At 44.9% G+C, this 25,442-nt stretch overlaps 3 long non-coding RNA genes across 8 annotated transcripts in view; 2 read left to right on the top strand and 1 right to left on the bottom strand.

The window, feature by feature from the left end:
* LOC132533861 (uncharacterized) overlaps positions 1-24,740 on the bottom strand; it is a 64,347-nt gene extending 39,607 nt beyond the window's left edge. For all 6 annotated transcript variants that reach the window (XR_009545608.1, XR_009545603.1, XR_009545605.1 and 3 more), the window contains exon 1: positions 24,629-24,740. This is a non-coding gene — a long non-coding RNA (uncharacterized LOC132533861). The remainder of the gene's footprint in view (positions 1-24,628) is intronic.
* LOC132533860 (uncharacterized) lies at positions 14,789-17,940 on the top strand. Its single transcript, XR_009545602.1, has 2 exons — positions 14,789-15,767; positions 16,713-17,940. It is a non-coding gene; the product is annotated as an uncharacterized LOC132533860 (long non-coding RNA).
* Positions 18,467-23,831, top strand: LOC132533862 (uncharacterized). The gene is made up of 2 exons (XR_009545609.1): positions 18,467-19,383; positions 23,180-23,831. It is a non-coding gene; the product is annotated as an uncharacterized LOC132533862 (long non-coding RNA).
* Positions 24,741-25,442: the final 702 nt, after the last annotated feature.

Below are 25,442 nucleotides of genomic sequence, written 5' to 3'. Positions count from 1 at the left end.
CCTCTCCAAAAAAATAGAAAGAAAATAAATTATCACAAGGAGCTATGAATTTGTAGTGCTGGTATTAAACCCCAGAAATAACCCTGGTAGCAAAAAGAAAGAAAGAAAGAAAGAAAGAAAGAAAGAAAGAAAGAAAGAAAGAAAGAAAGAGAGGAAAAAGGAAGAAATGAATAATAAGTAAAAGAGAAATGCTCATTTGAAAAGATATCTACACCTTTATGTTCACCACAACAGCTTATAAGCAAGAATCAAGATATGGAAGTAACCAGTGTCCAAAATGAATAAAGAAACTGTGAGATATATATTCTTCAATTTAAAAAGAATGAGGGGCAAGGGTAGATAGCACAGTGATTATGCAAAAAGACTTTGATGCCTGAGGCTCCAAAGTCTCAGGTTCAGTCCCCTGCACCACTATAAGCTAGAGCTGATCAGTGCTCTGGTTAAAATAGTAATAATAATAAAATAATAATAATAAAAAGAATGAAATCTTACCATTTGTAACAATATGAATGAATCTTGAGAAACATATACTGTATGATTTCCCTTATATGTGAAATTAAACAAGCAAAACAAGTTCATAGACACAGAAAAGGGAGTGCTGGCATAGGAGGGGTTGTGGGGGGAAGGAGATGGGGGAGGAATAAGAGAAGAGAGTCAAAGGGGCATTTTTTTTTCAGTTCTGGGGATCAAGCCCAGGATGTCACAATACGAAGAACTCACTATACCACTGAACTACAATCTCAGCCATGAAAGGGCTCAAAAAGTGAAACAAAAAGAGTCAGTAGTGGGCTGGGGAGACAGTATAATGGTTCTACAAAGAGACTTTCATGTATGAGGCCCCAAAAGTCCCACGTTCAATCTGCAGTGTCACCATAAGCCAGAGCTGAGCTGTGTTCTGATAAAATAAATAAATAGGGGCCAGGTAGTGGTGCACCAGGTTAAGCATATACATTACAGCATGCAAAGACCTGGGTTCAAACCCTGGTCCCCACTTTCAGGGGGGAAAACTTCACTAGTGGTGAAGTGGTGCTGCCGGTGTCTCTCTGTCTCTGTCCCTTTTTATCTCCCTCTACCCTCTCGATTTCTCTCTGTCTTTGTCCAATAAACAAATTTTAAACAAATAAATAAATGGTTAATGTGGGGGTGACAATGCCTGCAGATCTATGAACTATCAATAGATATGACCCAAAGAACAAAACAAATACCAGAGCTGGGCAATGGTGCATCCGGTTGAGCACATGTTACAAAGCTCAAGGACCTGGGTTCAAGCCCCTAATCCCCACTGGCAGGGGAGAAGCTTCATGAGTAGTGAAGCAGTGCTACAGGTGGATCTCTTTCTCTTTCCCTCTCTTTGTCCCCCTTCCCTCTTGATTTCTCTGTCTCTATCCAGTAAATAAAATTTGAAAAGAATTAAATAAATATTCATGAATCTCTACTATGAAGACATGAATGGGAGAAATAAATAAGGAAAGGAGAGAAATCATCTCAAACCTTCCTTAAAGAACACTTGCAAGTCCCAGACGGGAGTACAGAATATAATAGTAATGCAAACAGACTCTCATGCCTGAGGCTCCAAAGTCCTAAGTTCTGTCCCTGGCACCATCATAAACCAAAGCTGGTCAGTGATCTGATTTAAAAAAAAGAAAAAGAAAAAAAAAAGAACAATTGCATGTCCCTGCAGTTACCACCCCAACTTCTCCTCATCTTGATTGTGAGCTGTACTTAATGACTTGTTTCTAAATAATAATAATCTACAGAAGGGAAATGCAGAGACTTTATAGTGCAGAAAACTAGCAGACTCTACATCATCAGGTCATCAAGGTTATTTTCTTCAGTGACAATATGTACATACGCACATACCCTTTTCACTGCAGAAAGACAGATGGGGGACAGAAAGAGAAAAACAATATAACTCAGCTTCATGATCAACAGTCCTCCCCTGTGTTGCTGGGGCCTCGAACCTGGGTCCTTGCATACAGTAAAGTGTGCACTCTGCCAGGTGAACTATCTCCTGGCCCCAATAATATATATAGAAAACATGCACTTACTCTTTTTTCTTGCCTCCAGGGTTATTGCTGGGGCTCGGTGCCAGCACTATGAATCCACTGCTCCTGAAGGTCATTTTTCCCGTTTTGTTGCCCTTGTTGTTGCCCTTATTGTAGTTGTTATTGTCGTCGTCATTACTGTTGTCGTAGTTGCTGTTGTTGGATAGGACAGAGAGAAATTGAGGAGGGGAAGACAGAGGGGGAGAGAAAGACAGACACCTGCAGACCTGCTTCACCGCTTGCAAAGCGACCCACTGCAGGTGGGGAGCCGGGGGGCTCAAACTGGGATCCTTACGCCGGTCCTTGCACCTTGCGACACGCTGCGCTACCGCCCAACTCCCTGTGCACCTACTCTTAACGTGAAGTGAGATGTATTTCTATCTCATGATGTTCTCTGAGCCACCACCCTACTTTAATTCTGAGCAAATTCACATGAGCAAACCCAACATGTAAACCATTCTACAAAACACCTGAATAGCGTGCTTCAAAAGTGTCAAAATCATGAGAAAGCATGAGTGAGAAACTCACTCACTCACAGATTGGAATGGACTAAGGTCACACGGTGACGCCATCTTGGGTAGGACAATGGGACAGGAAAGAATGTTAGTCAGGAAAACCAGCAGAAATCTGAATAGAATCATCAGTTTATTTTTAGTAGGTTTCTAAATTAATTTTTTTACTTTTGATAAATACATCATTGTTGCATAATACTTGGATATTAATGGAAGATAAGCAAAGAGCATAAAATGCCCTGCATCACTTTTGCAATTTTTATGTGAATAACTAAAACAGATACCACTATGGAAAAAAATGTACATTAAGGGAGTCGGGCTGTAGCGCAGCAGGTTAAACGCCTGTGGCGCGAAGCGCAAGGACCCGTGTAAGGATCCCGGTTCAAGCCTCCGCCTCCCCATCTGTAGGGGAGTCTCTTCACAGGCGGTGAAGCAGGTCTACCGGTGTCCAACTTTCTCCCCCCCCCCCCCCCCCCGTCTCCGTCTTCCCCTTCTCTCTCCATTTCTCTCTGTCCTATCCAACAACGACGACATCAATAACAACAGCAATAAAACAAGGGCAACAAAAGGGAATAAATAAATAATTTTAAAATGTACATTAAAACAACAGCTAGGTACCATTTTCCTGAAGGAAAAAAAGAAATGACTTAGGGGCCGGCAGGGTGGTGGTGCACCAGGTTAAGCGCACTTTCTGTGAAGCACAAGGACCTGTACAAGGATCCTGGTTCAGGGAGCTCCCAGCTCCCTGTCTGCAATGAGGGACACTTCACAAGCGGTGAAGCATGTCTACAGGTGTCTCTCTGTCTCTTTTCCTCTCTATCTCCCCCTCCCCCTCTCAGTTTCTCTCTGTCCTATCCAATAAAAATGAAAAATGGCCAGCAGGAGCAGTGGTTTTGTAGTGCTGGCACTGAGCCCCAGCAATAACCCTGGAGGATATATATATATATATTAAAACAACAGCTAGGTACCATTTTTGCCTAGCAGATTTGCCAATCTGATAGCCATTTACTAAAATATTGCATCTTCCAAAGTGTGAACAAACTAGCACGACTGGATCCACCCCAAAACCTGCACAGAGCTGTTTAGAGCAGCTATATTATTAATGCCGAAATCTTGGAAGCAACCAAGATGCCCTTTGAGTGAATAAGAGCACCTGGTGCTTTGTACAATGGAATATTACTTAGCAATAAAAAGAAATGAGTCATCCAGCCAGAAAAAGACTTGAAGACAACTTCAATTCATACTGTTAGATTGCTAAGAAAGAGAGGCCAATCTGAAAAAAGCTGACCTCCTGCATGGTTCCAGCAAGATGACATTCTGGAAAAAGCAAACTATGGAGACAGCAAAAATATCAGTCTTTTCTCAGGGATGAGGCGGGAGAGAGATGAAGAGGTAGACCACAGGATTTTAAGAGCGCTGAGTGAAACTACTGTGTCTGTTAGCACAATGGTGGGTGCATTTGTCCAAAGCCACAGAAAGTATAATAACATTAGTGAACCCTCTAGCAAACTATAGACTTCAGCTCATAATTATATCAAAATTGGTCCATTGATAGTGTGACAAATATAAACAATAGGGAAACTGTGCAGAGGAAGAAGGTATGTGGAAACTCTACTTCCTGATCAGTTTTTTTGCTCTAGAAAATACTTTTTTTTTAATGAGCACCAATACATTGGTTGTAGGTGTGTCAATTGTTGTAAATGTTTGGAGTGAAATTTGACAATAACTTCCAAAAATTTTAAACTACCTCCTTTTATGCATAGGCCACTTCTTGAACTCTATCTTCCATACATAACCACAGGTAGGAAATGACATTTTTTCAAGGGTTTTCACTATTCTGCTTGTACCAGCAAAAGACAGGAAATAATCTCGTGGTGGGCACAACAGTGATCCTCCATGCCCACAAGCTACTCCCTGAGGCGTGAGAAGAAGTCAGGCAAAAAGGAATTAAAGTTGTAGATGGAAGTACGATTACTAAATCTTTGACCTTAAAAAACAGGAAGATAGATTCAAGTCCCTAGTCCCCACCTGCAGGGGGGAAGCTTCATGATCTGTGACACAGTGTTGCAGGTGTTTCTCTCTCCCTCTCTACCTCCGCTTCTCTCAATTTCTCTTCATCCTATCAAATTAAAAAATAACATAAAGGGAGTCAGGCGTAGCACAGCAAGTTAAGTGCACGTGGCACAAAATGCAAGGACTAGCTTAAGGATCCTGGTTCGAGCCCCGGCTCCCCACCTGCAGGGGAGTCGCTTCACAGGTGGTGAAGCAGGTCTGCAGGTGTCTGTCTTTCTCTCCCCCTCTCTGTCTTCCCCTCCTCTCTCCATTTCTCTCTGTCCTATCTAACAATGATGACATCCAACAATATTGTAGATATTGCCCAACAATATCTACAACAACAATAAAAAAACAAGGCAATGAAAGGGAAATTAAATAATATTTAAATAATATTTTTTTAAAAAGGAAAATGCTTCTGGGCTATCCAATGTAATCAGAAGAGTCCTGAAAAGTGAAAAAGGAAAGCAGAGGAGTGTCAAATTAGTGTGATTTGAGGAAAAAAACTTGACCTCTGTGGTTAAAGGTAGATTGAAGGTAATTTTTCACAGCAGCCAGAGTAAACTAATATGAATATAAAAGGCCACCTGTAGAGGAGTTGGGTAGTTAAATGCAGGGCAGTATTTTGCAGTATTAAAGAGAATGAAGTAGGGGCTGGGGAGGAGGCTCAGTAAGAAAGCACATCTGGTGTGAGACCGTGGGCTTATCACATAGAAACAAAAATGAGGTCTACTCAGTGGAGTACTACTCAGCAATGAAAAAGATGGTATTGTGTCCTTCAGGACAAAGTGGATGGAACTGGAGGTGATGATGCTTATGGAAGTAAGGAAGGAAGTGAAGGATAACTGCCAGATGGTTTCATTCATATGTGGAATGTAAAGAATTGAAACAGGTGGTAGGATGGTGGTGCACCAGGTCAAGTGCGCACATCGCACTATGCAAGGACCTGGGGTCAAACAAGGACCTGGTCTCCACTTGCAGAGGGAAAGCTTCATGAGTGGTGAAGCAGTCCTGGAAGTCAGTCTGTCTATCTGTCTATGTGTATGTGTATGTATCTATCTCTATCTGTCCTTTTCTCAATTTCTCTCTATCTCTAGCCAATAATTTAAAAAAAAATTTAAGAGAGAATTGAAACACATGAACTTGGGGGGAAAGCCTAGTCAACTCATCTCTAAGGCCTTGAGAGAACTGCGGTGGTTATCACTGGGAGTGTGGTGGGTGGCGCAGAGCCACTATCTTATGTGAGTATAGACTTTGGATTTGTTTCTTAATCTTTATTTGTTGGACACAGATAAACAAAAATCAAGAGAGAAGGGGGTAATAGAGAGGGAGAAAGACACCTGCAGCCCTGCTTCACCACTTGCAAAGCTTTCTCCCTGCAGGTGGGGACCAGGGGCTTGAACCTGGGTCCTTGCACATTGTAATATGTGCACTCAACCAGGTGCACCACCAGCTGTCATCCCCCAGCCCCCTGTTTTCGGTTTTTTACCAGAACATTAGCTCTCATTAGCTCTGAATACAGTGAGTTGGAGTCCTTGGAGCCTCAGGCATGAGTCTTTTTATGTAACCATTATGCTGTCTCCCCCAGCCACACTCCTACTATTTTATAATATTATAAATCACTAACAAAAAGAGAAGATTTAAAAATAAAAGAAAAACAAACAGAACATTATAGATAGTGGGCCAATGCTTTGGTCACATGCTGTCACTTATAAAATAAAACACTATTTTTAAAAAATGAGGTATCTTACATATACTAATAGGAAATTGGCTTCAAAATACATCATCATTTAGTGAAAGAAAATACAAAAAATAAGTCATGCATATATAGTATGTAATCTATACACAAGAGAGGTGCAGGTTAAAATTCACATTGGTCTGCATACATGCATGGAACACTCTGGAATGATATATGAGGAAGAGGTGGTATTTACTGCCACAAAGGTAAAGAAAGAAGGAGAGAGAGAGAGAAAAAAAGGGAGGAAGGAAAAAGAAGAGACAAGAGGTTCCAACAGGAGAGATGTTTGTTTTCATTATATTTTCTTTCACATAGTTATGCGGTTTGTTGTTTTGTTGTTGTTAGTTAGTTTTTAATTTTTTTAAATCATGTATAAGTAATACTTTAAGAATAGTTGCGCCAAAGTAAAAGACTGTGGGGTGGGTGGAGGGAGAGTACAGGTCCTGGAAAAGGACGACAGAGGACCTAGTGGGGGTTGTATTGTCGTGTGGAAAACTGAGAAATGTTATGCATGTACAAACTACTGTATTTACTGTTGACTGTAAAACATTAATCCCCAATAAAGAAATTTTTAAAAAATAAAGAATGATTATCTTTCTCACACTGAAAAAAAAAAATCTTGCCTGAGCTTACTGATTTGTGATAACTGGGCTGCCCAGGACACTCCACAAAGGTTGTAGGATGAACCCTCCTACACTGCTGGTGGGAATGTCAATTGGTCCAACCCTGTGGAGAACAGTCTGGAGAACTCTCAGAAGGCTAGAAATGGACCTACCCTATGATCCTGCAATTCCTCTCCTGGGGATATAGCCTAAGGAACCCAACACACCCATCCAAAAAGATCTGTGTACACATATGTTCTTGGCAGCACAATTTGTAATAGCCAAAACCTGGAAGCAACCCAGGTGTCCAACAACAGATGAGTGGCTGAGCAAGCTGTGGTCTATATACACAATGGAATACTACTAAGCTGTTAAAAATGGTGACTTCACCATTTTTGGTGAATCTTGGATGGACCAAGGTCAATCTTGGATGGACCTTGAAAAAGTCATGTTGAATGAAATAAGTCAGAAACAGAAGGATGAATATGGGATGATCTCACTCTCTGGCAGAAGTTGAAAAACAAGATCAGAAAAGAAAACACAAGTAGAACCTGAAATGGAATTGGCATATCTCATCAAAGTAAAAGACTCTGGGGTGGGTGGGTGGGAAGAATATGGATCCAAGAAGGATGATAGAGGACCTAGTGGGGGTTGTATTGTTATATGGGAATCTGGGGAATGTTATGCATGTACAAACTATTGTACTTACTGTTGAATGTAAAACATTAATTCCCCAATAAAAAAAATAGTACTAAAAAAAAAAAAAAGGTTGTAGGAGCATAGAAGCATATGAGTTTCTTGAGGGTTAAGGTCAGAACTCACATCCTTTCTGTCACATTTCCAAAATCAATTCACTTTGAAGGTGTAGAGAAAAGCATGTGCAGAACTGTAAAATACTATGGTCATGTTTTCAGCTGAACAACTTGGTTGCACCAGGACAGATCTGGAGTGGATGGGGATACAAAGAAGAGAGAAAATTAATAAATAAATTAACTAATTAAAGAGAAAGAGTATAGGGGGTCGGGCAGTGGTGCACCTGGTTAAATAAATCCCTTAACATGTTTAAGGATCTGGGTTTGAGCCCCAGGTCCCCACCTGCAAGGGGAGAAGCTTCACAGTCAGTGAAGCAAGTACTGCAGGTGTCTCTCTGTCTTTCTCCCTATCGCTCCTTCTCGTCTCAATTTCTCTCTTTTCTATCAAATAAAGAAAAAAGGGGGGTTCCAAGAGCAGTGGAGTCATTGTGTAGGCATCAAGCCCCAGTTCTGCTTACTCTGGAGTAAAGCAGTGTTCTGGTCTTTCTCCCTCTCACTTATGAAATTAAAAAAAAAATTGCTACCAGATTTACTGCAGGGTCTTGATGCCTGTACACCACCACCATTACTGTGCTCATTTTCCCCCTATGGTTATTACTGGGACTCGGTTATTGTTAGCACTAAAAACCCACCCTTCCCGATGGCCATTATTTCCCTTTATTTCTGATTTATTTGGATAGGACAGAGAGAGGCTGAGAGCGGAGGGGGAGAAAGAGGAAGAGAGGAAAGATAGACACCTGCAGACCTACTTTACCATTTGGGAAGTGTTCCCCCTGCAGGTGGGGAGCATAGGTTCAAACCCTAGTTTGAGCTTGGTAATGTTTGTGTTCAGGCAGGTACGCTACTGCCTGGCTCCACTGTGGTCATTTCTTTATAGAGGGTGAGAGACAGAGAAAACAAGACCTGTAGCACTGCTCCCCTGCTTGTGAACTTGCCCCTGCAGGGGGAGACCAGGACTTGAACCCAAGTCCTTGGTCATACTAATGGGTGTCTGTAGCAGGTGACCCACTACCCAAATATTTGAAACTCGAAAAAGAAGAGAGAATGGGGCCAGAAGATAGCTCACCCAGGAGGACATAGACCAAGCCATGTGCACAGCCCAGGATCAGGTCCAGGCCCCACGGAGGAAACTCCATTGCTATAGTATTTCTTCCTCTCCCTCTTCCATACCCCATCCTGGGGGATGAAAGGAAGTCATCACTGGGGCAACTGATCCACTGTTAAGAGCTCAGGACTTGTATGCCTGAAGCTCCCAGTTCAATCCCTGGTGCTACAGATAGATACTAAAATGCTGCCCACATGTAATAAACACAATCAACCTTTTTAAAAATAGTTTTGTTTACTTTACTTGATAGGACAGATAGAAATCTAGAAAGGGAGGAGAGGGAGAGAGGGAGAGGAAAAAGGGAGACACCTGCAGCACAACTTCACCACTCATGAAACTTTCCCTCTGCAGGTGGGAAGAGGGCTTGAACTTCGGCCCTTGCACGTGGTAACGTGTGTGTACTCGACCATGTGCACCACCACTCGGTCCCAAAGTAAATATTTTTCAAATAAATAAATAAATGTAAAGAGAGAGTAACGTTTTAAGGAAAGTGAGTGTGTTAAGTCTTAAGAAGAGATATTAATCTTTAAATGTTTTAACAAGCATAGATTAAAAGCCTTCCATGAGTAGCCCACATTCTCCTGCCTTTCTCATTTGATCTTCCTTACAACCCTGACAGACTGATGTGTAGGTGAGGTGCTGAGGCTCAGAGGGGTTTAGTGACAAAATTGCACAATTGGCAAGCTTTGCAGCTGGATTTTAAAGCCTGGTTTAGGGGCTGTCAGATTCCCTAAAATCTCTGCAAATGATCGTTGGTTCCAACAGCCTTGGCAGGTAGACCAGTTCTCCCACCGATGCTATCCTCCTGTGCTATCATATTAGGTACTTCTGTTCCCACATCTCTGAGTTGAGAAGGTCAGCCTCACAAGGGCCCTGCCCACATTGCAGCCTGTGAGGGGCCCTGCCCACCTTCTCCAATTACACCTCTGGGGAGAGGCTGCTTCCAGCGGTCACTGTGACTCTAATTGTTCTGGGTGGGGGGGTGCTGGGGAGTTCACATTGCAGTGGCCCCTTGTCACCACCTGCTCTACTTATATGGAGATGAAACCTTAGAAACAACAACCAACCCATGCAATTGCATCTTGATCAAACAAGGCTGCCCTGAGCTTTCTCATCCTGTAAGTGGGGGGAGGGGAGAGCTGGCCACAGAAGGGGTAGCCCCAGTCTCTTGGCAACTTAGAAATCTGGGCCATCAAATCCACCTTGCTGGGCCTCACTTTCAGTTAAAATGGAGATCGTGTTCCCGGGCTGTCTGGACAGATGTTGTGGGGCCATTTACCTATTGGGAGTGCCATTTCAATCAAGTCCAACTGCCTTTCATGTTGAGGGTCTCAAAGCATTTGAAAATAAGTAATTAATGAAGTCCAACCACCAGAAACAGCAAGAATGATTGTCTTCAATTTATAAATAGATCAAAGGTCACACAATCAATGGCAGATGTAAGAAACAGATGTAGGAATTCTGCTTTTGTCCCCGACCGCAGCCACCAAATCCCACCCCTGGTATCACTCACAGACCTCCTTTCTGCTCTCTGACTTGCGGCCAAAGACATGGGATTGGCCTTTCTGTGTTTCCACTTAAAGGGCTGAATTCTATGTATGGTTCACATGCCTTTGATATATTTGGATTTTATAAAAGAAATGGAGAAGAATGGTATCTGATGCTTTACAGAGATCACATTGGGGCTGAGTCTTATATAGCGGGTCAAATGCCAATAAAGGGAAAAAAGAAAGACCTGCTCACCAGATCTCCACAAAGTTGACTTTTATTCTCTCTCTCTGAAAGATCTTTCTCTGTTCAAATTAAACAGTGTGGGTCTTCAGTCACCAAAATGATTATTGCGGGAATAAAAGAAGCCACCAGTCCCATGTGCCAGTTCTGTACTAAGCGCTGCTCTGCTTCCTCACAAACATTAAATTCCTCACAAACACCTGAGGAGGCTTGGATACTTTACTCATTTCACAGAGAATACAACTGGCTCACAGATAGACAATGGGATATGGAGAAAGGAAAAGACATGGAAGTGAAAGCTCAGAGAAACTAATTGTGCAAAAGCAATTGACTCCTTACTCTGTCTGAGGTGCTGAGTTGTGACACAGAAAAGGAGATGCAGAGATGAGTGAAATGGAGCCCGAGTCCTGCTCTGAGGAGGTGTCAACTTTTTGGGTCAGCGAGGATGAGGGCTGAGGTGGTGTGTGCATAAAAAGACAAGTACTGTCCATATGATTCAGTCCACACATATTTATTGAGTTCCTGGCATAAGTTGGCCATTGCATTATTTGCAGGGGCTTCTCATGGAGTTTGCAGCTAATGGGAAAGTCAGACATTAAGCAGACACTCACACAGATTTAGAATTGCAGTTGAGTGGAGTAAAAGAGACCAGGTGAACTACAGACCAACAAAAGATTAATTAATATCCAGGATATATAAAGAACTCCTACCCATAATAAGAGACAACCCAACAGAAATGCTGATACTTTATTCTAAAAAGAAAGAGGCAAGTGGTGAATTTAAAAAAAAAAAAAAACCTCTGAAAGTATGTTTAGTCTCTCTTATAAACAGGGAATCACAAATTAAAGCATCAAAATGCTGTAGTCACACTCATCATCCTGGCAAAAGAAAATTTAGAAACTTAAGGCTACCAAATGTTGTTGAGGATGTCAATCATGGAAACACTGGTATGTTACTAGCAAAAAACTGGTACAACTACTTTGAAAAACTGCTTAGCCATACTGGCTAAGATGAAAATTTTCATGCTTTGGGCCCAGCAATTCCACACTCAAGTATACACCTGGAAGGCTCACTTTCACACAGAAGGCTGGACATACAAAATACTAACTGCAACATTGCATATATATATATATATATATATATATAATTTTATTTTTATTTTCCCTTTTGCTGTCCTTCCTGTTTTTTTATTGTTTTTGTAATTATTATTGTTGTTGTTATTGATGCCATCATTGTTAGATAGGACAGAGAGAAATGAAGAGAGGAGGGGAAGACAGAGAGAGGGAGAGAAAGACCTGCTTCATGTGACTCCCCTGCAGGTGGGGAGCCGGGGGCTTGAACCAGCATCCTAACGCTGGTCCTTGGGCTTTGCGCCATATGCGCTTAACCCACGCTGCGCTACTGCCCAACTCCCTTGCAGCATTGCTTCTAGCAACAGCTACTACAAGGTAAGGATAGCTGAATGCCCTCTAGAAGAAAGTGACTAAAATATGATGGTCTCATGCAAAGGGACCCTAGTCAGCAGTAAGAACGTAAGAGGTAGGACTTCAAGTTATCAATGCAGAGACATCTCAAAATCATATTGCTAACTGGGAAAAGAAAAGCAAATCAGGGTGCGGGTATAGCATAATAGTATGCAAAAAGACTTTCATGCCTGAGGCTCTCAAGTTCCAGGTTCAATCCCCCAAACTGCCATAAGCCAGAGCTGAGCAGTGCTCTGGTAAAAAAAAAAAAAAGAAAGAAAGAAAAAAGAAAGAAAAGAAAAGAAAATCACACAATGATATATTCAGTACAAACCCAGTTATTCAAAATTTACAAATATGCCCAAGAATTATATAAAAAAATTTTAATATTTTATTTATTTACTAATAAAAAAGATAGGAGGAGAGAGAGAAAGAACCAGATATCACTCTGGCACATGTGCTGCCTGGGATTGAACTCGGGACCTCATGCTTGAGAATCCAGTGCTCTATCCATTGCACCACCTCCCAGACCACACTATAAAATGTTTATAGACACAAATATACATTATAAAAATATAATTGCGCAGCAGGTTAAAAGCATGTGGCACAAAGCGCGAGGACCAATGTAAGGATCCCGGTTGGAGCCCCCAGCTTCCCACCTCAGGGGAGCCGCTTCACAAGCGGTGAGGCAGGTCTACAGGTGTCTTATCTTTCTCTCCCCCTCTCCGTCTTCCCCTCCTCTCTCCATTTCTCTCTGTCCTATCCAACAATAACAACATCAATAACCACAACAATGTTAAACAACAAGGGCAACAAAGAGGAAAATAAATAAAATAAAATAAAGCTGGGAAACAAAGATATATATATATATATGTAGTCATAAGACTGAATAAACCCCAAATGCAGGTGAGTGATTTGCCTCAGGGAGGAAAGACAGAACTGGTGCAAAGGGCTCCATCTAGATCTGTAAAGGTTTATATCCTCACTAGGCTTGAACCTAGGCCATGCACGTGATAAAGCAGAGCTCTGTCCAAGTGAACTATTTTAAGTTTGCTTAAACTTAGAAATACTGGGGGACCAGGAGGTGGCGCATCTGGTTAAACGCTCATGTTACAGTGCACAAAAACCCAGGTTCACACCACTGGTCCGTACCTGCAGGGGGAAAGCTTCATGACTGGTGAAGCAGGGCTGCAGGTGTCTCTGTCTCTCTCCCTTTCTATCTCCCCCTCTCCTCTCAATTTCTCTGTCTGTACCCAGTAATAAATAAATAAAAATATTTTTAAAAATTAGAAATCCCTTCCACTGTAGCCCATGTTCATACTACATAGATAATAGAATTTGACTTTTCCAGCATCCCACGTTCAAACTCCGGCCCCACCATAAGCCAGATCTGAGCAGTACTCTGGTCTCTGTGTATTTTGTCTCTCTGTAAGTCTCTCTTTCCTTCAATAAAATAAAATTTTAAAAAATTTTTAAGTTTTATGTCCTCAAAAGAGAGTAGAAGAGAGACTGGGTGGTGGTGCACCTGGTTGACACACACATCACCATACATAAGTACCTGGGTTCAAGCCCCAGGTCCTATCTACAGAGGAGAGGCTTCATGCTGCAGGTATCTCTCTTTGTCTCTCTTCTCTTCTCTCAATTTTTCTGTCAAATTAAAAAAATAAGTACACATTTTTAAGAGTGTGGAAGAAAATAATAGTGAAAAATAATAGTGAAATAAATGTGAAACTTGGTCAAGAAACAGAAAGGCAGCTAAGGGGGCACAGGATGAACAGGTGTTCAGATTATTGTTTTATATACTTTAAGCAACTCCCTCTCTCCCATCAATAGAGGGTTTCACTAGGTCAGGAGCAGGCTGAAGAGAGAAGCCAAGGAGACTCTCGGAGGAAATAACACTTCCATAGAATGAGGACCAAAAATTCGCAGACGGGAAACGATGAAAAGTGGTGCTCAGCGTTAGTGCAGCGGGTTAAGCGCACACGGCACTAAGGCTCCCGGTTCGAGCCCCCGGCTCCCCACCCGCAGGGGAGTCTATTCACAGGCGGTGAAGCAGGTCTGCGGGTGTCTTTCTCTCCCCCTCTCTGTCTTCCCCTCCTCTCTCCATTTCTCTCTGTCCTATCCAACAACAATGACATCAATGACAAGAATAATAATAACCACAACAACAATAAAATAACAAGGGCAACAAAGGGGGGGGGGAATGGCCTCCAGGTGTGGTGGATTCACGGTGCAGGCACTGAGCCCTGGCAATAACCCTGGATGAAAAGAAGAAAAACAAAGCGGTTCCCGGCAGAAACTCAGGTTGTGCAGACTCTAGGGATGGGAAGGTGAAAACAGAGACCAGGAGCTGAGACTTCCCCCCCCACCCCCACCCAGTGTGGTCTAAGCTGAGAGAAATATGTAGGGGGGGAAGGGAGATGAAAGGGAGGGAGGCGCAGAGCACTGGAGGCTTATAAGACTGTTTGGAAAGGCCAAGTCTTTCTGTCACGGATGTCAAAAAGGAGCAACGGAGAGCTCCAATACCCAGAGAAGCTCCACTCAATCAAAAAATGGGAGCAGGGAAGGCGTTGTAGAGATGACCCAGGCCTTGAGTTTTTGGAGAATGAGTAAGAGAGCAATTGGGAGGAGAGAGAGGGAGGTGTAAATTCCTTGGAGAGGAGTTAGGTAGAAAATGGCAGCAACCCAGAGATCTGCAGAGCTGATGACTTGAAGCTGACAAGCGCAGGGCCAGGCCTGGGTCGCAGGTAGTGTGCTCTGGAGGACAGAGTGACCCCACAGTCTCTGGATCAGGGCCCCAAGGAAGCAGGGGTGCAAGTAGCTTAAGGGGAAGGGAGACACCTAAACCAAATTGGCTAAAATTCAGGTGGAGAAGACAGTCCCTGGAGAGGTATTTGTTTGAGGAGGTAAAGCAAGGATTCTAGGGGTGACAAGGAGGTGACAGTGCCATCATGATGACAGGGACAAGCAAGCCAGACACCGGGAGCGGCAGGCGCGTGAAGGGCAAGCCAAGCAGAGCGGGCCGGGATGGGAGAGCACAGCGCCCCCTGGAGGCGGATGTCGGCCACGCACCGCCACCGAGCAGGTCTGGCAGGAGAGAGGAAGGAGAAATCCAGCCTGGAGCTGCTGGGGGGCGGAAAAGACCAGGGTTCGAGCCTGGCCAGAGAGGAGAGACTTAGCAGACGCCGAGCTGCGGCTGGAGATCAGGCCAGCAGCCCCGGCCTCCAGGGAGAGCACACGGCGCCAGCGGGAGCTGCAGAGCCCGGTCCAGCCGCACGGGGTCTCCGCCTCCCGGGCGCGGCCGCCTAGGGTCACCCCGCCACCCCGCCACCCCACGGCGATCGCGCCACCCGGCCCGACGACGTCACTGCTGCTCTGACGCGCGCGAATGGAGGTGCGGGCGCGGGGTGGCGGCCTGCGGGAGGCGAGTCCCTGGCCCTCCTCCAGGGGGAACCTCGGTTCCCCAATCTCGGGGAGCCCAGCTGTCCTCCAGACGCAGCTAAGGACGCGAGCGCAGGGTGCAAATTCCCTAGCAGAGACCGGCCCCAGCAAGGAGACCAATGCTAACCGCTCCCTGGAGCTCTGCTCGCAAGTTCCGGGCCCTTGGGGACAATAATAACCACAACGGACGCGACAGCCACCATTATTCAGCGCTCCCTCTGTGCCCCGCACCGAGCCCAGCGCTTTGCAGGCGGTCACGCTCAGAGGTAAGTACCGCGATCAGCGCTGTCTTTGCAGTAGCCCCGGGCACAGAGAGGTTAAGTGACAGGCCCCAGGCACACAGCAAGCTGATATCCTTGCTGAGATTCCAGCCCCGGCTGCCGGATCCCTGTCATCCTGCTGCCGGCCCCTCAGGTCGGGGTCGTTCTCTCCATCTTCAAGATGAAGGGAACTAAGGCACATGGCAAGGGAAGTACCTTGCCCAAGGTCACCTCGCTGCAAAATGGATGGAGGAGGCAGAAAGCCAAGCCCGGGTTCCATTCTGTCCGCAGATCCCGCGGTCTTAGCCGTGGGCGATGCCACTCCCAAACCACCTCCAACAGCCCAGCCCCGTAATGTTCTGGTCCCGGATTGCAAAAGCGGGGTAGGGGTGGGTTCCCGCGGCCTCCCAAACCCAAGCGAGTAGGATGTCTCCGAGCACCGAGCATCGTGTCTGCTCAGCCCGCAGGCGTCCAGATAGGGGGAAGGTCTCCTAGAATCCTGTCGGGACAGATCCTCTAGCAGGGATCTCCCGGGCGCAGGCAGCTATAGAGGTATCCTGGGTTCCACCTGCCAAGCGGCGGGGCGATGCAGGGGCCAAGCTAAATGCTCCGTGCGGCCGACAGAGGGCGCTGCGGCACGCGCCTCGGGCCCCAAGGTCACCCGGCCCAGTCCCCACACGGGAAATGGCCCCTGAGCTCAGCCCTGGATCTGCTTTTCCTGACTATTCTTCTTCTGTGTTTCTGCCAACCCGCCCCCGGCCTTCCAGTCTTGCCTTCCCCTTTACGGTGGCGTGGTCACTTTAGCCAGAACAATGCTCACCCCTTAAAAAACGCCCAAGAGTTTGTAAGGCCTGGTCTCTTATTCTCCTTAAGTAATTTAAAAAAAAAAAAAAAAGGCTTAAACCATTCACTTGGAACAGATAACTAATTTTCTTTCCTTCTCCAAAATAGGTGGAAAGTGTTGACTAAGGAAGGAGTAGATAGATGGAAGAAAAAAAAATCACAATAGCTACACAGTACCATGTGCTTGTTTGTGGGTTGAGCTGAAAACAACAGAGCCAGAACTGAGTCCTGACTCCTTCATCCTCACTACTGCTCTGAGAGGGGTGTGTGTGTGTGTGTGTGTTTACTCTCCTTTAATGGAGGAGGTCACCAGGCTGGTAAGTGACAAAGCTAAAAATTCACAAATATATATATATATATGTATGTATATATCGGCAGCCCTGCTCTCATCACCCACAAAGGGAGGGGCTGGTACACATGACTGGGAGAGGTAAGCTACAAGCCATAGCAAAAACAACCCAAACTCAACTCTTGATGTGATTTCAGACACCACGTATGAATTAGGGATCCTAGTAGTTTCCAGAGCTCCAATTTTGGACTAAATTGTGAAGAAGGAGGAGGGCAAGGAAGAGGAGTAGGGGGAGGGGGAAGGAGAGGAAGAGGAAGGAAGAAAAATAGAACCCAAAGGTGCAATGGAAAGAGAATGAGAACTAGGGTTGTAACTTTCCCTTGAAAGAGCTCCTGGTAGGGCAGATCCGGCCACACAAAGCTGAGCACACACGTTACAATATGCAAGGATCTGGGTTCAAGCCTCCAGTCCCCATGTGCAGGGGGAAAGTTTAAGTAGTGCTGCAGGTGTCTCTCGTTCTCTCTCCCTCTCTATCTTTCCTTCCTTCTCATTTCTGTCTTTATCCAAGAAATAAATTGATTGATTGATTGAAAGAAAGAGGGAGGAAGAGAGAGAGAGATTGCACCTAGAGAGACCCACTCACTTTCCGTGGCTGGGCTCTGAAAAATAGAGGTGATTCTAGGAAAGTCTGAAGAGTGTGTGTGGGGGGGAGAATATCCCTCCTGTGGTTACCCAAACCTCATTCTGCTATTTATGTTTCACGTTAAAATGAAGGTGACTCTCTCCACCCTTCAAACTGGCATGTAAACAGCCAAAACAAGAGGCAGGCCAGCTACAGCCTTCATATGTGGTCAGTTTCTCAGGAAGGATGTACATCACTTGAAGTGGAAATGAGGATTAAATGAGGTGCCTCAAACATCTCCACGACAGACTTTCCACCAGGAATTTAGATCATAAGCCCTCAGAAAGGGAGCTTTGTCTACATGTGGGCTGGGTATAGTGTCTAAAATCTGTGTTTTCCCAATAAATGTGGAAAAATAAATCACACTGTTAGTGGATGTCTGCAGCCTCTAACCCTCCTGGTCACCCCTTTGCTCAGGGTTTTCAAGTGTGTCTTTGGGGTGCAGGGAGGGATGTGCTTCCCTGACATGCCTTGGTTTCCCAGAAATTCACTTTGGCAGTTCAGCCCAGGTGAGGCAATCACTGATGGTTAACCAGGAAGATTGCTCAAGTCTGGAATCTCCAGATAGAGTCTTCCCAAATAGGGAAACCAACGCAGAAGGGAATCTCCTGAGATTTGTGGCTTTCATGGGGGTGCAAAGACATCACCCTGGATGCCTCTGGGTTCTTCAAGTCTAGACAAACAGACTAACAAGAGGCAGACTTGTAAGAGAGGCGTAAAGAGAAACGTATTTATTAATAACACAAACAGTTCCTGTACACACAGAACAGACCTCAAAAAATCTGAATAGCTCATCTATATGACCCTAGGCATGCTCATAATTTTGTCTTGATTTATTTTTGTTTTGGGCAAATTTGTTAGTTTGTTTGCCATCAGGGTTATCGCTGGGATGAATTGCCTGCATGGCTCTACTGCAACCAGTAACCTTTTTTTCTTTTTTTTTTTTTATACAGAGACAGGGAGAGAGAGAGAGAGAGTTAAGGGGAAAGAGAGAGAGAGAGAGACCTGCAGCACTACTCCACCATTTGTGAAGCTTCTGCCTGTTGGAACTGGAGGCTTGAACTCGAATCCTTGTGCACTGTAATGTGTGTGGTCTTCTGGGCGTACTACCACCCAGCCCCCTTCTATAGCTTTCTAACTCAGAAAACTTTGAGGAAAAGAAGGTCAGAAGAGGGAAGATGAAAGAGAAGGAAAAGGAGGGGAGGGTTGAGTAAAAGGAAGGAGAAAGAGGAGAAGAGGAGGAGGAGAATGAAGAGGTGATGATGGTGGTAATGGTGGCAAGACTGGAGGTATATGCAAATGTAAGTTCCTGGATAAACTTAAGTTCAATCTTCTCCACTAAATGACTCTTCCTTTGGGAAAAGCCTTTCTTCTCAGAGGCCATTTCCATTCTATCTCTAGGGCCTCTCCTATGAAGTCAATCTTTTGTCAAAGACATATTTTAGGCTGGCAGATTTTTGCTCCTCTGTATTCAGTAGTTCTATCTCTCTTGTCCTAGGCCTTTGAAATAAAGGAATTTTCCTCTTGCCAACATTAAGAGAACCCTAGACATCCCCAGGCTGCCCCTGGCAAAATTCTGGAACTACTTTTTGTTTTTGTTTTTGTTTTTCCCTGTTTTAAACTTTCCTCACTCTGCTCATTCCCTTGTTCTTTTAGTGTATCCATTCTACAAACACACATTGAGAGGCGACTCTCTGTGTTACTGTTGGGGTGCAGCGGAGAACCAGACATGAGCTCACTCTCTCCCAGGCCCACTTGGTGTCTGACCTCACAGCCCCAACTTTCACATCTGGAGAGACCCCACAGTGGTGAGTGACTCGCTTCTCCAGGTAGGACTGACTGTTGTTCAGACACAGGTGACATCTTACCTCCCTGAGGCAGTGCCCTCTGGCCCCAGGACAGCATTTCAGGGACACCCTTTGTGCAGGGATGGCACTGACAGCCGCCATTCTCCCAGAAAGCAGGAACCCAGAGAGGCCAACTCCAGCTCTTGCTCACACGCCTTCCCTTCCTTTTCTAATTGCCATTCCTTCCATTCATAAAAATTGTGGGTGAGGACCCCAAATAGACCAAGTTGTATTTAGGAAGCATCTATTGTAATTAAAAAACTATCTGTAGCCCACATTGATATAACATCCCACTGTTGAAAGACAAATATTGGCTTAGTAAACAAAGGGGTAAGTTAGCTAATATGTATGAATCCTTGGGATCATTTTGTCATTGCTGCTGACTGTTGAGACTGAGTGAGTCATAATAATGAGGGGAAACAGGCTAGATGATGGTGTACCTGAAGAAACACACACGTTGCCATGCACAAGGACCGGGGTTCAAGCCCCTGGCCCTCACCTACAGGGCCAGGGGGAGAATTCACAATGCAGTATAGCAGTGTTGTAAGTATCTCTTTCTCTCTCTCTATCTCCCCCTACCGTCTCAATTTCTCTCTGTCAATCAAATAAAAGAAAGGGGGGAAAAGGGCTGCTGGGAGCAACGATTCTTCATGCAGGCACCAAGCCCTAGCAATAACACTAGTGGCAACTAAAAAAAAAAAAAATAGAACCTTGGGAGTCAGGTGGTAGCACAGCAGGTTAAGAGCACATGGTGCAAAGCTCAAGGACCAGAGTAAGGATCCTGGTTCAAGTCCTGGCTCCCCACTAGCAGCAGAGTCACTTCACAAGGGGTGAAGCAGGTCTGCAGGTATCTATCTTTCTCTCCCCCTCTCTGTCTTCCCCTCCTCTCTCCATTTCTCTCTGTCCTATCCAACAATGATAGCATCAATAACAACAACAATAATAACTACAACAAGGGCGACAAAAGAGGATAAATAAGAAAATGAATATTTTTTTAAAATAAAGCAATAAAAGAATAATTAAAATAATAGTAAATAAAGAACACTTAAGACAGGCCTATTATAGCTTTCAAGATTCCTTAAATGAAATATATATATATTTTTAATGGAATATATTGTTACCATCAACGTCCTAGACAAGGAGGAATGTTTAAAGTAAATCACAATAAGCAAGGACCTGGGTTCCAGCCCCTGATTCCCAACTGCAGCAAGGAAGCTTCTCAAGTGGTAAAGCAATGCAGCAAGTGTCTCTTTTTTTCCTCTCTCCTTCTCTATTTCCATCACCCTTCTTGATTTCTCTCTGGCTTAATCCAATAAATAAATAATTTTTTAAGTTGGTTCCTGGGGGCTGACAAAGGCACAACCAGTCAAGTGTACAAGTTATTATGCAAAAGGACCTGAGTTTGAGCTCCCAGTCCCCACCTGCAGGGAGGAAGCTTCAGAAATAGTGGACCCCTGCTCTCTCCTCTCCTCTCCTCTCCTCTCCTCTCTCCCCTTCTCTTGCCCTATTTTTTAAAAATTTTTTTATTGTTGCTGTTATTGATGTCATTGTTGTTGGATAGGACAGAGAGAAATGGAGAGAGGAGGGAAAGACAGAGGGGGGAGAGAGAGAGAGAGAGACACCCGCAAACCTGCTTCACCACCTGTGAAGTGACTCTGCTGCTAGTGGGGAGCCAGGGGCTCGAACCGGAATCCTTACACCAGTCCTTGTGCTTTGCACCACCTGTGTTTAACCCGCTGTGCTACCGCCCGACTCCCTTCTTTTTTTTTTTTTAATTTATTTAGTGGAGTATTAGTAGTTTACAGTCAACAGTAAAATATAGAAGTTTGTACATGTGTAACATTTCTCAGTTTTCCTCATAGCAATTCAACCCCCACTAGGCCCTCCTCCGCCATCATGTTCCAGGACCTGAACCCTCCCCTGCCCCTCCGACTTCAGACTCTTACTTTGGTGTAATACATCAACTCCAGTTGAGTTCTGGTTTGTGTTTCCCCTTCTGTTCTTGTTTTTCAACTTCTATGAGTAAGATCATTCTTCCTTCTCTTTCTGGCTGATCTCACTTAACATATTTCCTTCAAGCTCCAGACAAGATGAGGTGAAGAAGGTGAATTCACCATTTTTAGTAGCTGAGTAGTATTCAGTTGTGTATATATACCACAAATTGCTCAGCCACTCATCTGTTATTGGACACCTGGGTTGCTTCCAGGTTTTGGCTATTACAAATTGTGCTGCTATGAACATGGTTAGACACAAATCTTTTTGGATGGGTGTGTTTGGTTCCTTAGGATATATCCCCAGGAGAGGAATTGCAGGGTCATAGGGAAGGCCCACTTCTAACCTTCTGAGAGTTCTCCAGTCTGCCCTCCACAAGGGGTCGGACCAATTGACATTCCCCCCAGCAGTGCAGGAGGGTTCCTTTGTCCCCACACCTCTCCAGCATTGGCTGCTGCTACTCTTGCCCTATTTCTATCTCTTTCATAATAAAGTATTTTTAAAAAAGAAATTGGGGGAGTCAGGCGGTAGCACAGCGGGTTAAGCGCACGTGGCTCAAAGCGCAAGGACTGACGTTAGGATCCTGGTTGGAGCCCCTGGCTCCCCACCTGCAGGGGAGTCGCTTCACAGGCGGTGAAGCAGGTCTGCAGGTGTCTATCTTTCTCTCCCCCTCTCTGTCTTCCCCTCCTCTCTCCATTTCTCTCTGTCCTATCCAACAACGATGACATCAACAACAATAGCTATAACAACAACAAAAAAAAAACACAAGGGCAACAAAAAGGAAATGAATAAATAAAGAAAGAAAGAAAATAAAGAAATTGGTTCCTTGTCAGTTTTTTTATTATTATTATTATTCTTGACCATCCCACCCCCATGTCTGTCCCATTCCTAGATTCTAGATACAGCATAAACAGCTGTCACTTTGCAGAAGTCAGGATCTTAAAGTTTGGAGGATAACTTCTTTTCCTTAGCTGAGGTCACGGTATCATTTAATTCTAGAAGTAGGTGTGTGTGTGTGTGTGTGTGTGTGTGTGTGTGTGTGTGTGTGTGTGTGTGTGTGTGTTGCCCAGGGCTGACTTTTCAGCCCGGAAAAGACAGAAACAGAGAGGGAAAGACACCACAGCACCCAAACTTCCTCCAATGAATTTGTGTGTGTGCTATCTCTGGCTAATATCCAGATTTCCCCATGACACGAGGCGCCTGAGCTGTACCCCCCCCCCAAAAAAAAAAATACCTAGCTATGAAAAGTGTGTGCCCACCCAGCCAGCAGTTCTTGGTGGCCAGCAGTTCTTGGTGGTCAGCGTCTAGGTGTCCAGCTGCCGGGGTGAAGAGACTTGGAAACCACTGAACATTCCTGCTGGGTTCTGTCCAAGCCCTTTTGGGAACGGGCAACAGCTCCAGTACTTGCCTGGGGAAATTAGTTTTGCACTTTCACAGAGTGAGAAATTCCTCTGGGGCATTTTTGTACTCAGGCAGGGAAATCAAACCCAGCTTGTTGCTGCAGGGCCCACACCGCCACGCAGAAAGCCTACCCGAATCCAGTCGGGTCGGTTCAGCCCGGGGCCTTGTGGAGGGGGGAGAAGCTGGAGCAGTGGGGTTCAGCGAGAATTTCACCTGTAGCTGAGGCCTTCCCACTCCCACCACCCCCCTGCGGCGCAAGCTCGAGATTTTCAGGGGCTCGAGTTTCCAATGTGTAAACTCTGTGAGCGACTGCCAACGCTCCCAAGTGACCACAGGAGATCTCAAACCCTTCCTATCTTCCTAGAAACCCTGGCGGCCAGAGCTGTTGCCTGCTGTCTGATGCAACAGTTTGCAACGCTGATTCTGGGAGCTGAGCCTGCCGCGGGGCGCCCTGCCTGCGCGCATGCGCGGACTGCGGCCCGCCCGAGAGGGGGGGCGAGAAGCTTTTGGCCAGATGTGCTGGGGGCGGGGCAGGCTGCGGACCTCTGGCTGCTGGCGCTGGCGATCCGAGCTTAATTAAATTTCTCCGGAGGCCTTGGCTGACTGATTGACCCAGTAATCCAAAGAAATCAGAGGCCCGAAGCGCCCTCCCCAGTGCCTGGAGAGAAAAGTTAGGGAGTTCGTTTTCGAATTCCAGGGTTAGGCCTTGAGGGGCGGTGGGGGAAAAGGGGGGCAGCCACAGGCTCTGTGGTTCCAAAACCCCGAGGGAGCTCAAGCCTAGCTGATCTAGACTACGTTTCTCACGAAGGGATTTAAAAAAAAAAGTCTGGAAGCATCTTTGTTACTATCTTCCTGCCTCCACCCAGGTGCCTTCGGTTTTATTAGCAAAAGGGAAAATAGCATCATGGATGGTTTTCCACGTCTTTTTCAGCCAGTTAGGACTTGCCTGCCTGGTTTTTCTTTTGCTTTTTTTCTTTCCAAACCCGCATTCCACCTCGAATATATATATAAAACATATATGTATATATACATATATGTATGTATTCTTTAATTGACTTTTATTAACTTTCCCTAGTCTTTAACTCCACTTTAAATTCATTTCCCCTCCTTTTTTTTCCTACATCGCCCTGCCCTAAGCAATAACATTAGAAAAACCACAGCTGGTCGTATATTTTCATATACTTAAAAAGAAATTCATAACTGCTCAAATAAAATATGTCGATGTTAGCTAAATTTTTCTTGCATAGTACATTTGGAAAAAAATTCCAGAGGTAGTAATAATAATCGCTAACATATGCTGAGTGATTGCCAGTGTCCCAGGCATTGTTATGAGCACTGTGAGTTTTCTAAATCCTTAAGAAGCCACCGGAAGAGAACACTGTTTACACTTTTCAGAGGAGAGGGCTGGCAAAATAGCTCACTTGGATAGTGCACTTCTCTGCCATGTGCACAACCTACATTCCAGTTTGGGCCCCACTGCATTGAGGGAAGTTTCAATACTGTGTTCTCTTTTCATCATGTCTGTCTGTCTGTCTGTCTGAACAAGCAGGGCTAGGTGGTGGCACCCTGGGTAGAACACACACATTACAATGCACAAGGACTTGGCTTCAAGTTCCCAGCCCCCTCCTGCGGAAGGGAAGCTACACAAGCAGTGAAGAAGTACTTACTACAGGTAGTTTATCTGACCACCACCACACCCCAACTTCTCTCTGTTTCTATCCAAAATAAATAAATAAATAGGAATTTTTTAATGCCAATAAACAAAGAATTATAGAGAAGAAAAGTGAGGCACAAAAGAGATTAAGTAATTTACCTAAGTCACAAAGACAGGACGCAGCCTACACTGCTCTCCTAGCCAGAGGATGTGAAGGTTTGTCCCAATCCTATAAAATTTTTTAGATTTATTTATATGAGAGAGAGAGAGATGGGGGAGGAGGAATGACAGCATCACTCTGGAACATATGATGCTAAGGATCAAAGTCGGACCCTCATACCCTCAATGCTCTTGCCTCTGCACCACCTCTCCAGCTGCCCAATCCTATAATTTCAAGGCCAAGCTCAAATGACAGAGATTGAATAAAGACCTACTGGGAACTGAGTTGATCCATAATGACGTAAGGAAAGCAAGAATCAGATGGACCAAGGTGCAAACACAGGACCTAACACTACTAATGCTCAGCCTTTCGCGTCCTCATCTGTAGAATGGGCACTATAGTTCCTTCGCCCTCCCCCCCCCATCTGTTAGTGGGCCAATTCAGTTGTTATCTTTAAGCTTCTTTTTTAAATTATTTTATTTATTTTCCCTTTTGTTGCCCTTGTTATTTTTATTGTTGTTGTAGTTATTATTGTTGTTATTGATGTCATCGTTGTTGGTTAGGACAGAGAGAAATGGACAGAGGAGGGGAAGACACAGAGGGGGAGGGAAAGATAAGACACCTGCAGACCTGCTTCACCGCCTGTGAAGCGACTCCCCTGCAGGTGGGGAGCTGGGGGCTCAAACCAGGATCCTTATGCCAGTCCTTGCTCTTTGCGCCACGTGCGATTAACCCACTGCGCTACCACCGGACTCCCATCTTTAAGTTTCAAAATCTCTTCCTCAAAGGTTTTTCCCTCACTTCTAAGGCTGG

The sequence above is a fragment of the Erinaceus europaeus genome, chromosome 17 (genome assembly GCF_950295315.1).
Source record: "Erinaceus europaeus chromosome 17, mEriEur2.1, whole genome shotgun sequence".
Taxonomy (NCBI): Eukaryota; Metazoa; Chordata; class Mammalia; order Eulipotyphla; family Erinaceidae; genus Erinaceus; species Erinaceus europaeus.
The sequence above is the reverse complement of the archived record's forward strand: the minus strand, read 5'-3'. Positions and strand labels throughout refer to the sequence as shown.